General features: G+C 43.7%; 1 pseudogene; it reads right to left on the bottom strand.

The window, feature by feature from the left end:
* Positions 1-8,232: 8,232 nt before the first annotated feature.
* LOC136454837 (uncharacterized) lies at positions 8,233-10,116 on the bottom strand (annotated as a pseudogene).
* Between the last annotated feature and the right edge of the window lie 5,415 nt (positions 10,117-15,531).

The following is a 15,531-nucleotide window of genomic DNA, read 5'->3' as shown; positions in this document are numbered from 1 at the left end:
TATCCCGTCGTTCCTGATTTTATTCTAAAGAGCCCCTGGATACCTTGCTGCCATAGAGAGGGCTGAGGAGCAACTCGACGGGCTTGCCAGCACCATAACTGATGAAGTAGACCTTAGGATGGAGAAGCCTGATGAATAGGTTGTGTAAGTTTGAAAAAACTTGTTGAGCACATGTGCCGGATAGGCACGTTGTAAGAAATGATATTCTTTGGCTTGTGTAGGCTTGTTAGTTTAATGACAATACTTAGCATGTATGCTATGAATATGATCCATCTTGTGAGGGTACTTGAGAACCTAAGACAGGTTTTTCAAATTGTTTAGACTTGGTAATCTTTCATATAAGATTGTAGTCTACTTAGGCTGTAAATTTGTCATGTCATGTCCTTTAGAAAGGCGCGTAAGACCGAGTAGCTGAGTAAAAAGTTGATCAACATAGTCGCTATGATTAAAATCATGTTAGACCCTTCTGTCGATGTTAAGTGTTCAAAGTCAATTGTTCAAGGAACCCATGTGATGATTGTTTGCTGTTAGGATCCCATCCTGTAGCCAACGAATCAGGTTACATGCTTTTGGGAATCACCCTACCTAGGACAACATGCAATAGTTAAACTAAATGTCAGTAATTGGCTCCCGGCCAAGGAGATGTAAGCCATCCGGGTAGGAGGTGTATCTCGTGTAACATAGCTTAGTACTCGGTATCTGTGTGTCGAGATAATTTATCATATTGAGAGATGTGTAGCCACACAAGTAGTCAGTTGTATATCTCATATATGACGTAAAAACTTCAACAAAGGGGAACTGAAAAGTTGTGTAAAAAGAAAAAAAGACAGATTCATCTAGTGAATAATATCGATTCTGTATTAATAAAGAACCTTAGACGCTAGGACACTGAATTTACTTAAGCATAAAATCTCCGTAGCTGGTCGATATTCTAGGAGTTAGGCATGGGATCGCCGTCCTCTGTGATTAACTCGAAAGAACCTGGCCGGGTAACTTTGGAGACGATGAAGGGGCCTTCCCAGGGACTGAGTAGCTTGTGGCGTCCCGAGGTATTCTAGATACGTTTGAGAACTAGATCTCTGACTTGAAAGGCACTAGGGCGCACATTCTTGTTGTAGTGACGTCGTAGGCCTTGCAAGTATCTGGCAGACTAGAAGTGTGCGTTAAGCTTAATTTCTTCCGCACTGTTAATTTCTAGCCGCTAGGTTTTGGCTGCTTCACCTTCATTGTATTGTTCAACCCTATGAGAGTTCCATATCAAATTTGCTGGTAAGATGGCCTCTGAGCCATAAACCAAGAAAAAGGGAGAGTACCCTATCGCTCTACTTTGCTGAGTGAGCAATCCCTAATCCACCTTGGGTAACTCATATATCCACTTGCCGCCGTAGTCTTTAAGTTCGTCAAATAGCTTGGGCTTTAATCCGGCATGGAGTAGCCTATTAGCCCACTCTACTTGGCCGTTTGCTTGAGGATGGGCTACGGAAGCGTAGTCGATGCTGATGCCACAATCTTGAGCCCAATTTCTGAACTCCATAGCTATAAAGGGTGAGCCAAGATCTATAATGATCTGATTGAGCATACCAAACCGGTACATAATGTCTTGCATGAATTCGACTGCCTTTGTAGCATTGAACTTGACGAGTGGCTTATACTCTATCCACTTGGTAAACTTATCAATATCTACGTAGATGTACTCGAAACTACCTGATGCTCGTTTGAGGGGTCCAACCATGTCAAGCCCCCAGCATGAAAAAGGCCATGATGGAGGGATGCAGATAAGGTTGTGAGCTGAGACATGGGCTTGTTTGGCAAAGAACTGATAGCCCTTGCAGTGTCACACTAGCTCTTTTGTGTCTTTGAGTGCTGTAGGCCAATAGTACCCAGATCTGAAAGCCTTGTCGACTAAAGTCCTAGAAGCTACATGATTACCACATCACCTAGAGTGGATTTCCTCCAAGATCTGCTGCCCTTCTTCAGGTGTAATGCATTTGAGGAGAACACCAGATGATGTGCCCCACCAGTAGAGCCTGTCTCCAACTAAGATGTAATTCTTACTTTTGCGTGTGATCTGCTCTGCTTCTACCTTGTTGTCAGGCAACTTGTGATCTCGGATGTAATCAATAAATACTTGCGTCCATGTCGGGTTAACCACAAGTACGTGGACATTAGGGCTTGGGGTACTGGTGGGTGTGGAGGCATCTTGCTTGATTGAAGGGACTTGGAGTTCCTGCACGAACACATCAGGGGGTACCTGGGCTCTGTCTGATCCTAATTTGGCCAAAGCATCAGCTGCAATGTTGAGATCTCACATAACATGGAGGATTTCTAGACCTTGGAAGTGTTTCTCGAGTTTACGGACTTCTACGCAGTAAGCGTCCATGGTTTCCTTGGTGCAGTCCCAATCCTTGTTAACCTGGTTGATGACCACCGAGGAGTCGCCATAGACAAGTAAACACTTGATGCCTAGTGAAACTGCTACTCAGAGGCCATGAAGGAGGGCCTCGTACTCGTCTTTATTGTTGGTAGCAGGCCAAAGTATTTGTAGGACATATTTAAGTTGCTTTCCATCCGGAGATATGAAGAGAATGCCAACGCCTGCACCTCCTAGCTTGAGGGAACCATTGAAATACATCTTCCAATGGCCGAGGATAACTGTTGGAGTAGGCTGCTGGGCTTCGGTCCACTCGGCTTTGAAGTCAGCCAAGACTTGAGATTTGATAGCCTTGTGGGAAACGAACTCAATGTTCTAAGCTCCAAGTTCAACTGATCACTTGGATATGCGTCCTATTGCATTCTGATTGCATAAAACATCGTCAAGTGGGAAGTCCGATACCACTGTTACCTTGTGCTTGTCAAAGTAGTGGCATAGCTTGCGTGAAGTAATTAAGAGGGCATAGAGGAGTTTTTGCACATGTGGGTACTTGGCCTAGGATTCTAATAGCACCTCGCTAATATAATAGACAGGTCATTGTACCTTATATACGTGCCCTTCTTTAGCCCGCTCCACAAATATTGCCATGCTAACTACCGTAGTAGTAGCTGCAATGTAAAGTAGGAGTGGTTCATGCTTCTTAGGTGGACTAAGAATTGGAGAGGTGGATAGGTACTCTTTGAGCTTCTGGAAGGCTTCGTTAGCTTCAGTTGTCCACTCGAACTTGCCCATCTTTTTCAACAACCTAAAGAAGGGCAGACCTTTCTCCCCGAGTCGTGAGATAAAACAATTGAGGGCCGCCATGCACTCTATCAGTTAGGAACATCTTTGATGCAGTGAGGTTGAGTCATCTGAGTGATTGCTTGAATCTATTTCGTGCTGGCTTTGATACCCCTATGGCTCACGAGGAAACCCAATAGCTATCCAGAAGGAACTCCAAACACACACTTGGTTGGGTTAAGCTTCCACTTGTACTCATGAAGATTGTCAAAGGTTTGCTTCAGGTCTACGATTAGAGTAGAGGGATCCTTGGTCTTGACGACGACATCATCCACGTAGGCTTCTACATTATGACCGATCTGTTTGCTTAGGCATGCCTGGATAGCCCACTGATAGGTTGCACCGATGTTTTTTAGCCCAAAGGACATGGGTGTGTAATAGTAGGCACCAAACAAAGTGATGAAGGATGTCTTGCTCTAAGCTTCTTTTCGGAGGGCGATCTGATGGTAACCCGAGTAGCAATCAAGGAAGGATAAAAGAGCTGACCCAGCCGTGGAGTCTATGATCTGATCAATGCGAGGTAAGCCCAAGGGATCCTTCGGGCAGTGCTTGTTGAGATCTGTGTAGCTAATGCACATGCGCTGCTCTTTCGAATTCTTCTGGATGAGTACATGATTGGCTAGGTAGTCAGGGTGAAGAATTTCCCTAATGAACCATGCTGCCAATAGCTTGGTGATTTCCTTCTTGATTGCCGCTTTCTTATCAGGTGAGAACCATCGTAGTCATTGCTTAACCGGCTTTGAGCCGGGGTTTAAATCCAATTTGTGCTTAGCCAACTCTCTCGGAACACCCAGCATATTAGCCATCTTTCATGCAAAGATATCCTTGTTTTCCCTGAGAAAATTGGTGAGCGTGAGTTCCTATTCTTTAGAGAGGTGGGTGCTGATGATAGCCGTCTTAGAGGGATCACCAGTACCCAAATCAATCTCGATGGTATCCATCTTAGAGGGTGAGGCAATGATTCCTTCCTTCTTAGTCGGAATCGCCATGTCTTCCGGCTTAGTCTGCCATGCAATGTTGGTAATCTCCTATGCTTCTTAGGCTTGCTGCGTTCTGGCTGCGATCTGGATGGCTTCCATGTCGCAGTCATATGAGGGCTTAAGGTCACCTCAGAAGGAGAGTACGCCATTGGTACCCGGCATGTTGAGCAAGAGGTACGGGTAATGCGGTATGGCCATGAACTTAGACAAAGCGGGTTGACCGAAGATAGCATGGTATGATGATTCAAAGTCAGCTACCTCAAACTAGATGAACTTCGTTTGGAAATTGTTTGGGGTGCCAAACATTACTAGGAGCATGATCCATCTGAGTGGCATGGCAGCCTTGCTGGGTACTATCCCATAGAAAGGGACGTCAGTGGGAGTGAGTAGGCTGGTAAAATCCAAGCCTATCTTCTTTAGCGTGTCTAGAAATATTATGTTCAATCCTGTGCCGCTGTCGATCAGGGCCTTGGGGACTGTCATGCAAGCTATTGTTGGACCCGGGACAAGTGGATAGTGGTCGGCATTAGTCACACTAGTCCATTGATCTTTCCTAGAAAACTAGATCGGGTACTCAGACCAATTCAGGTACTTTGGTGTTGAAGGTTCTGCTGCCATGATATCCCAAAGAGCCAACTTCCCAGAGCGCTTGTTTGATGAAGTCGGTAACCCCACAAAGATTACTGCAATTTGGCCCTTGGACTGTTGGAAGCCAGGGTTAGCGTTGTCATCTCCATCTTTGTTGTTATCAGTTTTACCCTTGCCTTTATTGGTTTTGGCATAGAAACCCAGTTCTTGGAGTTGTCTACACTCGGCCGCCGTGTGCTTGGCGTTCTTGTGGAAAGGGCAGGGTAAATTCTTGAGGTCTTCAAACTTCTTGTTATTCTTGTTAGACTTCTTAGACCTATCCATGGAAGCAAGGGTGTTGTCAGGTCCTCTCTTTCTGGCAGATTGTCCACCCTGATTGCTTCTGGGGTCGTAACCTTTATCTTGTGGGCTACGTGGGAATCGTTCACAAGTACGCTCTTCAGATGCAATCATCTTTTGTACTATACGCTTGAATTCCTCAGCGGTCTCTAGATTGTCGTCATAGAATTTTTCAAACTGCCACTTGTATTTGATCCCGTTAGCGAAGTGATCTATCACCTCCCTATTTGTGATATCGAAGACTTAGGCTCGTATTTCAGCAAAGCGGTAATAATATTGCTAGAAGGATTCATCTGGTTTCTGTTTGTAGGTTCTAAGCTCGTTCTGAGTACTTGGGTGGGTGAGAACACCGCAAAAATTTTCACAGAATTTACGCTGAAGCTATCCCCATGTATCAATGGAGCGGGCTCGTAGTCTATCAAATTAGGTGAGAGGCACAGTGTCGAGTGCCATGGGAAAATATAATACTTTGATTTCATCGTCGTCGCCTGCCAACTCGATGGACTAAGAGTAGATGTGCAACCATTGGTTGGGTTCTGTCTTCCTGTCATACTTGGTATGGTTGGATGGCTTAAACTTGTAGGGAAGCCGCACGGAGAGTAGTATGTCCTAGAAACAAGGGAACCTGTCCAGTGGGATATCGACTTCTCTATACTCGGACTCGCCTCTGCCTTCCCTATTGTTGTACTGGTGCCCATGATAGGCCGACTACGTGGCACACTGATTCCTGTTCTGGTTACCCTGAGGTCCTAGATGGGAGTGGGCTGGTACTCGCTGTTCTCCTCCTTGGTTACCCTATGGTCCAAGACAAGAGTAGGCTAGTGCCCACACCTCTGTCCCTCGGGAAGGGTTAGCTTGAGATGTCGCTTTTGTAGCCTGCATCTAAAGGGCTGTTGATTCCAAAATAACTTTGAGTCATTGCTAATCTGGAGTAGGGTTTTTTATGGCCGCCATCTCCTCTACCAGGGCGTAGACATTGGCATAGGGAATGGTAAAGACCCTGTGGCTAGCTACTTCCATGAATTCAAGCTCAAGGTTGCGTGATGCAGAGGCTCTGATGGCATCATGGTCTTGGCGCTGTCATTCCTCTTCTTCACCCCATAGACGCTGTTCATACGCTACCTCTATAGCCAAGCGCTATCGTTCAACGTCTCGACAAGTCGATTGATACCGCTGCCACTCCTCCCTATGGTGTTGGGCACGATTACGTCGAGCCTATCAAGCTCTATTCTTCCTTTCCCTAGCCCTCTTCTATTCATCCATCTCTCCGTTGGGTGGCACAATGTCTAGGGAGATGTCGGACAAGGTTTCCTCTCCATCTTGGATATCTGGTGGGTTAGGCATAGGGATCTAAGGTGGTTTCCCAGCCATGAAGACTTCTCTAGGGTGCTTCATGGCCGAGTGAGTTCTAGATTCTGCAGTCGTCGCAATGTCCAAGATCTCTGTAGAATCGTGATCGTTGTTGTCCACTGGAAGAGTGCTGCCATCTTGATGAGGCAAGAGCTCCACCATGCCGACTAGATGAGATGGATCTATTAAAGAAGTGTTTGGTCGAGCACCTGGCCAATGGACGATGCCTCCTTCGGGTGTGATGGATAGAACCAATCCTCTTTGGGCACCCACAAGAGGGATTTCTTGCTCAGACTACACGAGGTGGCTGATCGTATCTTGATAGATTGAAGCCAAATTCTTGAGTCCGAGTGGAAAATGAACTAGGTCTTCAAGTTGGACTTCAGATGGGATCTCCAACCCAGACAAAAGTGACGTGTCCGAGTAGGAGTCATGGTTGATGGTGACCTCCTGAGTTTGAGTTGAATCAGAAATTGAGAGGTGTGAAAACTTCTCGACGAGTTGATCCAGTGTAATCGTCGAGACATCTGGTGAAGCTTGAGGCGCCAGCATCTCCATGAGATGACTCTAGAGCTTGCCATTGTCGTCTGCCTTGTAGATCCAGGAGGTAAAGATGAAGGTGTTTCCCGCCGAGAAAATCATGTTGTCGAGGTCCACCGAGCTCTCGATTGCAAAGTCACCAAAAGCCCCTACCTGGCACACCAGTTATCGGTGTTTGATGACCGGCAATTCATCATGGGGTTACCCAAGATGATGTTCTTCAGCGTAAGCAGAACTCGATAGTAAACGCAAAAAGACGAACGATTTTATACTGGTTTGGACCCTCTTATCGAGTAAAAGCCTTTATGTCTAGACAGCGTGTAGCCTTTTATGTTGGATTGATTGTATGATTGTTAGGGTTACAAGGGGGTGCGTCATACCTCTCTTTATATAGGGGAGAGGGTAAGAGCACGTATCTAGTCCTAGTCGGTTACAAGAGAAGAGTCCTAGTCCTATTACAGAATCTAGCTTTCATAGTAAGCCGACTAAGTTGATCTAGAATAGCTTGAAGTCCACACCACCTTGTCTTGCGTCCTTCAACAGATCGTGGGCCAACCTAGGGCCCATCTGGGTAGAACTCCCATGGGGAACCCCTAGGACCCTGGTCCGTCACACAACATGAATCATGATCAAAGCATATAAAGCATGGTATATGATATAACATGATCGAACATGCTAAGGGGTTACATCTTCGCATATGTCCAAGCATCTCAACTCATACCACAAATATATTTATCTGAATGTAAAGGCATCAGTGTATAATATCTCATAATATTTTTATGATCCTTTAAAAGCCATCTCAAAAATGAAGAGAACCATCCGCGTCTAGATCACATCACGCAAAAGACCAAGATCCATTAAGCTCATGTTCTTCATCCTGCATCTATCTGAAAAAACTACATAGCACTACAAGATGTCGAGGCCTTTGTACTTGGGTTAGTCATGAAACATTTAGGAGTCTAGTACTGAGACACATGACTGAAAGCACGAGTAGGCATAACACAAGTATTCTTATTGAAAATTCAGGTTTAGATTTACTTGTGTTTCTATCAACAAATGGTGTTTGCTTCACCCTATGCACAAAGAAGTGTGACACAACCTCACGTGGAACAAATTTGCGCTTCTAAAATTAGACATAGCCTTGGCTCTTTCTTTCCTTTGTTGTTTAGCTAGTCTAAAGCAAAAATCTACCAGATGTCCATCTTTACCACAATGAGTGCAAGTTTACTTAACTTTATGTTTAATTTGAGAAGTAGAAGCAACATTTGCATTCACTTGACTAGTAGAAGACATAATACCAGCAGATTTAAAAACCATCCTTTTACATTCATTAGCTATCTCAAATTTACCACTACCAACAAGTTTAACAATAGTTGGTGCATGAGTCTTAGAATGAGCATAAGGATCAAAACCTAAACCAGTTTTATGTGTGCTAGTCTTTTGTTCCAAAATTTGATTCAACATTTTGGTTCCCATCTTCCCTTGCAAGTAATCAATACGTTTCAAAAGGGTAGCATAATTTTCACAGGCATCATTATTAGATTTATCCTTTTTACCACAATTTGAGCAAGAAAGAACCTCATGAATAGCAAAGTTATCTTTTAGTTGTGCTATTTTAACATCAGCATCTTTCAACTTCAAATTAAGCAATTCACATTTATCACAAGAAGTTGGTTCAACAATAGCACAAACATGTTTCTCATTTTTATCTTTTTCAGCCTTAAATTGCTCTAGAGTAGAAGCATGCACATCCCTTAATGATGTAAGCTCAGCATACACTAATTCACAAGATTTGCAAGAATCATAATCAGGAATCAATGTTTTAAGTCTTGCAATTTTAGCATGTAAAGATTCAATCAAAGCATCATGCTTCTTAATCATTTTATTTCTTTTATCTACTAAAGCACCAAAGTTTTCAACAGCACAAACTAAATCATCATAAGAAGGTTCTGATTCGTTACCTTCACTGTCACTATCGATGTCACTTTTGATGGTGCTTTTGTTGCTTGCAATTAGACACAACCCAATTAAATTTTTCTTACCTTTGGGAGCATCGTCCTCGCTGTCCGTGTCCACATCACTCAAGTTGACTTGATCAAGAGCTGAAAGAACACGATGCACCACCTTGCGGTTCAGGTAGCTCTTCTTCTTGTTGTTCCTCAATGTGTGCTTCTTCTTGTCACTTGTTTCAATTTCTTCTTCCTCGTCCTCTTCATCCCTTGCAATTCTTGCTAAAAACTTTGGGCACTTAGGACGAATATGTTGGAGCGAGCCACACTCAAAACATCTTTGGGAATCTCCACTTTTTCTTTTTCTTGTTCTCACATTCTGCAAAGCTTGATCAAAATGAGTAGAGAAGTGTGCTAATTCTTCCTCTAGAAGTTGTTCGAGCTGTTCATCGGTTAGTGAAGACAAGAATGATAATACAAAGCTTGATGACGATGATTCATTATTAGACATGCTATGTTGAGAGGCCAAAGCAATTGATTTATTAAAATTCTTTCTAGCAAAAACATCTAATTCATGAGTTTTCAATTTAGAATAGAGAACATCTAAAGTAAGCGTACTCACGACAGTAGATTCTCTAATAGATGTAACTTTCATCTCCCAAATAGACATATCTAAAGCTCCAAGTAATTGACGTGCATTTTTAGCACTCGTATATGTAACATTAACAGCACATAGATTGCTTGAAATTTTATTAAAGCGAGTAAAGAAGTCATCTAATGCTTCACTGGGTTTCATCTAAAAAAGCATGTAATCCTTTTTATACATATCTTGATGTACCTCTTTAATTGTAGATGAACCCTCATGATAATCACAAAGTTCTTTTCATACCTAATATGAAGATTTGAGATGCACAACACGATCAAAGTCACTCCTTCCAATTCCTTGAATGACCAAGTTCCTCGCCTTGTTGTTAGCCTCCACTTGTGACATGTTCGTCGCTGTCACAACATCATTCTCGGGCACCTCAAAAGGCTTGTAGACCTTCTCCCATATTACAAAGCCTTGCGCTTGAATATAAGACTCCATCTTCGCTTTCCAGAACTGAAAATCAACACCATCGAAAATAAAAGGTTTTGTCGAATTCCTATCCGTCGACATGTTTTCTAATCACCGGTTAAGATCAATTATAAAAAGAACCTGGCTTTGATACCACTTGTAGGATCGATTCACGCTTAGATAGGCAATCAGAGGGGGTGAATGATTGCAGAAGCCTAAACTTAATTTTAAAACTTCCCCCTAAACACAAAACAAAATTAAGCCTCGTTTTCAATTCTGGATAGAACACTGCACCTCTAGTAAAATTAATTTCGACCAAATGTTGTAGCTCCGGTGGACCTCAAACTTTTATAGATTAAAGTATATGAAATTATTCAACTATCCAACTGGAATCACATCAATTGGAGGTCTAGAACTAGAGATATAAAATAAACAAGATCACTATGTCAGATGGTGATGAGAATTATCAATCAAGCCCTGAATTCATGATTAAGCCCTCGTGTCCACATCTCAACTATCGTTGTTAACGTATCCACGCACATCACTCGTGTCCACGTGTCACGACCACCAATCATCATCACACCGTAGACCGCACATTTCCCGTGTACATCTCACGGAGTGATCTCTTCACGTACATTGTTCTCTTAGCCCGAACGTCTCGCATGACACCCTTGACCGATAGGACCTCAGTTCCTCCCTGAACTTAGTCCCGAAACCTCAGTACCTCCCTGAACCTAGTTTTAGTCTGTCATCGACCACGTTCCGCCTCAAGCAACATCTGCACATGAACAAACACGCAAACTGCGTCCGAGCCCAAGTCCACGACTTGACTCAAGTCAATCCGCACAACACCTCACACGAGCACGTCATGCAAGAATACCAAATCACCACACTATCACAAGTGTATCCAACCATCATGCTATCACAAGCATAAATAAGTAGCACATGCATATCACCCTTATGCCATAATTCAAATCACTTTGCAATGCCAATTTCATATCAAACCAATTTTTCATCACATGATCTCACAACAAAAGTAGATGAATCTGGAGCATACGCTTCACCTTCCAACTAAGACACAGATGAGGGGGAGACATTTAAAGAAGTGTGCCCAGAGGGGCAGAAGAAAGCAAAAGCTAGGATGAGAGGAAAAGGAAAGGGAAAGGCCATACCACAGTCTCCCCTAGGCTCGCAGCTAGATGAAGACATGGTTTTGTTTCACGATGCTATGTTGAAGAGAGCAAGTGCACTAGAAAAAACAGCAGAAGCATCAAAGGAGCAGGTTAGAATGGAAAAGATAGAAAAGTACGTGAAACAGTTGGATAAGGATTCTTCCAACATGAGTCCAGTAATACTAAGAGGAGGGGGGGGGGGGGAGTTTGGTGTACATGCCAATTTTGTGGAAAGTGATGTAGAAAATTGAATTGTTAAAAGAGAAGAAGGTACGAGCTAGCTTCCATTATTGTTGATCCCTGGGTAGCAATCATAGCTGTAAGGGTCGGAATTTGGCGGACACACCAATTTTGTGGTTGATGATGTAGAAAATTGGGTTATTAAGAGAGAAGCTACGAGCTTCCATTGTTAATGCCTGGTTAGCAGCCAAAGTCCCAAAGACCCAATGAGATATATGAACGCCACCATCATCAGCATATGTCACCAGTGTCCTCTTCACTGCCAAATTAACCTAGACCCCTTCACTGTACCGAGTTTAGCTGTCGACTGAGGAGTTTGGTTCCCTGCCTCCACCTGCCATTTCACAGGTGTGGTGTCGCCATAATATTTCAGCTGGCCATGGTTTGGTTGATGAGTAACATTAGGCAGCCATAAATACTTCCTCCGTCGAGAAAAGAACGCAACTATGGGTTGCGTGTCAGCTAGAGTGATTCATATTTGACCAAAATGTTATTCACATTTATAACTCCAAATCAATTTATTATAAAAATACATTTTATAATTAATTTAATGATATTTATTTGATAGTATAAACACTAATAGCCTATAATTGGTCAAACTTAAGATACTAAAACATAACATTGTGCTAGAATTGTATTTTTTCTTGGACGGAGGGACCAGGACACAACTAAAATTTCATTATTCTCACCACAATTTGGTGTGCCGATTTTCTCCCTCACAATTCGTTGCACCGATTTTCTCCGCCACAAGTGTGGCGTCACCTCTCCTGAATGTGATGACTGAAATCCGAACAATTAGAAGGTGTGTAAAAAATATAAAATTAGGTGAAAACACTATTTAATTAACCAAGTTTAATCTCATAAAACAATGATTAATCACTGTAGTCCTGAACTTTTATCTGTGGAAGTTTAGAATAAAGGATTTATTTGGCTCATGTCGCTACTCGCGATGCCATAGCTGTGGCCGCGCCACAAGTTCACATCTGGTGAGAAAAACGGCCAGACTTTTGTCTAGCTACGACACCAAAATAAACGAGCGACGCCTGTGTAAAATACAATGCACCACAAGTTTGGGTCACGATCACGAAGCAAACACTGGCTAAGGTTAGAGGACAACCTTTACTAGGGTGCACCGCTACTGCACATGGCGTGTGGTTCTCTCTCTTCTATTTTTCATCTTCCTCAGTGACCACATGTTCATCTTCTTTGTTGAACTGCGCTAGCCTGCCCCTGCCTTCGACCTGTACCACCATTCGTGCCGCTGACCATCCACCCTTGCCACTCCACCCCATCCTCCTCTAAATCCAATCGGAAGAGAAAAGGTTGCCACCTCGACCCCACCGACCATTTGGTTGTCTTTGACCGCCCGCTTGACGGTGCTTCCCCATGTATCCACCCACTTGCCATAGAGTGCCCTCGCAGAAATCTGAAACCCAAACTCTAAAATCCCGCCGTCGCCTCCTGCTCCTCCACCGCCCTGGCCTGCGATGACCTCACCACTGGCCTCCCCGCCCACTCCCCCTTCTAATTTTGCCAAAGTCCTTGCGTGTGTCGCTTGCGGGATTTTTTTTTTTGAAATTTAGCTTCCATTACTTCATAGGCATAATACATAAGTAGGGATTAGGGAACCCCATTCAAAATGTTGCAACATATGGTTAACATTACAACTTAGCATGTGGGCCAAAGCCTCACACTAGAAAAAACAAGTGGCTGGGATAGTCTATAGTCGCGCCTTCTTGGCAAGAGAATCAACCACCTTATTGGAGTCTCTTCTAATTTTGCACACCTGTAGTCTTCTTGTTTGAGTGATTGTCAGCAGTTCAGGGATGAGTGGCTGCAAGGACCAATGCCTAGGGTGTGTGCATGTTGATGCCACATGTATAACATCAGCAAGAGTTTGATTATTAGTAAAGTAAACAACGTCGCCTCCTAAATATTGAGTGCCACCTCAAGCTTTGCACCTAAAAGGAGATCTTTTGAATGACCACCTAAAAAAAGGAAGCATGGGAAAGGCTTCGTTCTAATGCGTTGAGTTAGAATCAGAATTCTAATGCATGTCTTGCTATTTGGACTGGTGCTCTGAATGGCCACCGAGGCATCACATAAGATTCTTGTGAGTCATAGCATGCACATTTGATGCATGGTGGGGTGGACCTGCAAAGTTAGGAGTAGCAATTTGTGTAGGAGGATTTGAATCAGAGACCGTGTCAAGTGCAGAAGACTATCAATTGCTTTAGCTTCATACAAAACCTTTTTAAGGGACCAATATTTGTTATTTGTTATTAAATATGTGATCATTCCTAGCCTTCCATATGCACTACATAATGGAAAAGATCAAACCTGCAATAGCTTGAGAAGGTCCTTGTTGCATAATATTGGCAATCTGAGAGTGAAGCCTAATGTTTGAGTGAGGCCAGGCATCGCTCGAAGCCCTAATGGTGAACCGAACCAAGCCGCCCATGCAAAGCTGAATTGCAAAACAAGTGCATATCGTCTTCTAGATTAGAACAACGGGAGCAAGAACTCTCAACAGCCAAAATAATTCTATGAATCCTACAAGCAGTTCCTATATAACCAATCTAAGAAGCCTCCATGCAAATGTTTTGACGCGAGGTTGGATAGCCCTGTCCGCCCAAACCTGCCAAAAAATTTGGATGACATGCACAGGTATATTGGAAAGGGAACTACTTTGCATATCCTCAGCCACGAGGGATATGTAAGCATTTTTTGGAAGAACATGTATGAGTGGAGGCTGGTTCCAGCAAAAAAATGTCAGGGTCATCACCTCAAAGCAAAGGAATCTACAAAAGAGTTTCCAAGGTTTGTTGACCAAACACAGCTGCAATTTTTCACTTTGTTCGCTTGTTGGTTTCAGCCAGGCTTATTTGACCAGCTAATAGTGTTTTCCTCTCACAACAAATCAGCACCAGCCAGCCCAAACCAGCCCAAAAATCAACCAGCGAACACGCCGTTTGTTCATCCCATATTCTATAGTTAGGGAGCCAAAGATCAAAAACCTTGTCTAGAATAGAATAAGAAGATTGTTCAAGATTAAGTCTGTCGTACATTTCTTTCCAAATACGTAGGACACCAAGGCTCGTTCTAAATAGAATTGTTGACAACCACTGCGGGTACATGGGCCCGCGTCAAACCCACTTCCAGCCTACGGCGGAAGGCTGCACCAGACCCTAGGGTCCCGACCGCCTACTCCACCTGTCCGGCCGCTATATTCTGGGATTTGTAACTTTTCGCCATCCTTAGAGCAGTCCCAATGGTATATTGATGATGATTTCTATCCTCATTAAATGACTTGCCACATAGGCAAAACGCTGACATGGCAACGTAATTAATGAAGAAAGAGAGCAAAAAATCCTAGAAATGGTTTCCTCATGAAGAAATCAGGTCTTCTCTTGACCCAATGCACCAAGAAACCATGAAATCACCATTGGGGAGAAACCACCAGTTTCTAGGGGGCTCGTGCCGCACTCCCATTGGAGGAAGAAGATAGAGTTGGGAGAAAGAAAGAGAAAATAATTATTACTCATAGAAACCATGGATTGGAAAGCAGTACTTTTTTGTGTGGTATCCTATGTTATAGAAACTACCAGTTTCTTTCATTGGGACTGCCCTTACGGATGACACTTCTTTGTTTACCACTTTTATACAAGCTCCTACATAATTGCCATCGCAAACAGTGAACCTCTTACGTTTTTGCTATTTTTGCTGACATGGCACGCTAACGTGGCAGTGAGCCTGAGAAGGCCTACAGAGCATGCGAAATGACATATTTACCCCTGTTGCTTCTCTCCCCCTACTCGCTGACGCGTGGGCCCCACACATCAACTTTGTCTTCAACCTCCGGCCACGGATGGGAGCCAGACACCTCCAGCTTCATCTCACACCTCTAGCACCTGGATGGGAGCCAGGCACCTCAGCTTTGTCATCCCTCCATGGCTGCCGAGCAGCCGAGGACGACGAGCAAGGCACCGCACGAAGTCAATGGAGGAGTTCTTGCGGCAAAGAGGGGTTGGTGGCAACTAGCCACGGGTAGAAGCGAGGCTCTCCGGCGGAGTGCTTCCGTTGAGGTGGAAGACGCCACTGCGGC

The sequence above is a fragment of the Miscanthus floridulus genome, chromosome 5, assembly GCF_019320115.1.
Source record: "Miscanthus floridulus cultivar M001 chromosome 5, ASM1932011v1, whole genome shotgun sequence".
NCBI classification, from domain to species: Eukaryota; Viridiplantae; Streptophyta; class Magnoliopsida; order Poales; family Poaceae; genus Miscanthus; species Miscanthus floridulus.
This window is presented reverse-complemented; position numbering and strand designations above follow the sequence as displayed.